General features: G+C 53.5%; 1 non-coding gene across 1 annotated transcript; it reads right to left on the bottom strand.

The window, feature by feature from the left end:
* Positions 1-792: 792 nt before the first annotated feature.
* On the bottom strand, positions 793-956 carry LOC112121085. Its single transcript, XR_002909245.1, has one exon. It is a non-coding gene; the product is annotated as a U1 spliceosomal RNA (small nuclear RNA).
* Between the last annotated feature and the right edge of the window lie 1,233 nt (positions 957-2,189).

Below are 2,189 nucleotides of genomic sequence, written 5' to 3'. Positions count from 1 at the left end.
GATTCATAGCGTTTAAGGCCAGAAGGAACCAGCCGATCACCTCAGAGAGGCAATGCCCCAGAACTCTCTGCAATGGCAAGGAATCGATTTGATGCAATTGACTGTATGTTTGAGAGAGTTCTGTGGGAAGGAGCAGAAAAGAGCACTGGGGCTGCGGAATAGCACTTGCACGGGCTTTCTTTGCCCCGTTTTGCTGTAAGAGTTAACAGTGAGAGATGGCTAGTCTCCGGTCAGTGGGTGGCTAGTCTCCGGTCAGTGGGTTGTCAGTGCAGCAGGTCAGGTGCCATCCCTGCATTGTGCTGCTATTCCCCAATGATTTATTATTATTTTATTTTTATTGCCCTGTGCTGGGACAGAGATCTGCACTGACACCACAGCAGAAGACGACCGGGCAGGGCTGGGCTGGGCTGTTGCCCCGGCGGAGGGCACAGATGGGCCTTTTGGTGAAGCGCTGCATCGAGGTTTCTATGCAAGGTGTGTGTGAACGGGATGGCCGGGGGAAACTCCCAGGGGCTACTTTGACGCCCCCAGACCAGGGTCTCGGTTTGAATTCCTCCCCCTAGCTTCCCCTTCCGGACACCAGCCACGTATCTTTTCTGCACCCTAGAAACTGAAGCACAAATAACCTGAAGCACAAATAACGGCCCCTTATCATTTCGGGATCAGCTGCACACCAACAAAATAAAAAAAGCCCACAAAACGTAACAAGAAAACAAATAAGGAAGAAGTGAGCACACACTGTCGTGCAAATAACCCATGAAAAGATTTACATCTCTGTCTTTGACCAATTGCCAGGGGAGAGCGCGAACGCAGTCCCCCACTACCACAAATTATGCAGTTGAGTTTCCCGCATTTGGTGAAATCGCAGGGGTCAGCACACCCGCAGTGCAATGGATCAGCCTCACCCTGGGAAAACCACCTTCGTGATCATGGTATCTCCCCTGCCAGGTAAGTATGAGTTCCCAACGCCCAGCCGCCGCCCGCCCTCGCTCGCCCTATACTTTACAGCCATGGTGCGGCCCGCCGCGCCCCGCCCGCCGGTCTCGCCCACACCGGCCCCCACTGTCGGGACCTGCCTCGACCTGGTCCCGAGGCCCCGCCCTTCTCCACGCCGAGCCCCGGGTGCCAAATTCGGGCCCTGCTGGGCAGCCTGCCTCCGCTCCCACAATGCTCTGCTCGAACACATATCTGCATACGTGCTCACGCGGCTCCGCCCCTCAGATCGGGCCCCTCCCCCTGCCTGCCCGGGCCCAGCGCTCTCCCCTGGCCAGCCCCGGCTCTTCAGCGCGAAGAGCCCCGCAGCCAGACCCACCAGCTGTCCTTGCCGTAGTGCCGCCCCGGTCGCCCCTCCCTCCACCTCTGATGAGCCCGCTCTCCCCGGCTCCCGGGCAGCTGCGTCATGTGCTGCAGCCCAGCTCAGAAAAGGAGGGGCCCGACAAAGCTGTAACCTGATTTCAATAACACTTCAGTTTCTTGCATGCCCTATAGTTGTAGCCGGGTCCCGTCCCAGGAATCCAGGATATCAGAGAGACAAGGTGGACCTCACCTTCTGCTGGGGAAAGAGAGAATCTTGCATTTTGCTTCTCTCTCTCCCCACCAGTAATAGCAGGTGTGACGTTATTGATATAATCTGGGACCATATAGATCATTGTTGCAACCAAGGTCCTGTAGTGGCACCCAAATCTTGTATAAAGGGGGTCAAATGGGGTGTCTAAGACAAGGTTATGGTTTACTGGTTATAATTATGCTGTCTATATGTGTGTATCAATGTTGTAGTTGAAGTTATGAATATTGGCTCTATACTGTCTGTATTTTAAACTTATGCTATGCTTCTGGGTGACATCCCAGACAAACTGGTGCTAGCTCTGCCTAGCCTGCTTGATGGCCCATTAAGGACCATCAGCTATACAATGGACCCATTAAGAGAAGGCAAATATGCCTTGAGACTCAGCAAAGTATGCAGGGACTCGCCCATGTGACTCCAGACTCCATTTTGCTGTAATTTTCCACAGTAAGAACAAAGAGGTGTTCTTACACCTGGAAAAGACTATATAAGGCTGATGCCTCATCTCCATCTTCTCTTCAATCCTGCTTCATACCTCTGGAGGGACTGTGCTGCAAGCTGAAGCTCTGAACAAAGGACTGAGGACCCATCCCAGTGGGGGATGTATTCCAGAGACTTGATTTGA

The sequence above is a fragment of the Terrapene carolina genome, unplaced genomic scaffold (genome assembly GCF_002925995.2).
Source record: "Terrapene carolina triunguis isolate 2854851 unplaced genomic scaffold, T_m_triunguis-2.0 Scaffold19393, whole genome shotgun sequence".
In the NCBI taxonomy this organism is placed as follows: domain Eukaryota; kingdom Metazoa; phylum Chordata; order Testudines; family Emydidae; genus Terrapene; species Terrapene triunguis.
The sequence above is the reverse complement of the archived record's forward strand: the minus strand, read 5'-3'. Positions and strand labels throughout refer to the sequence as shown.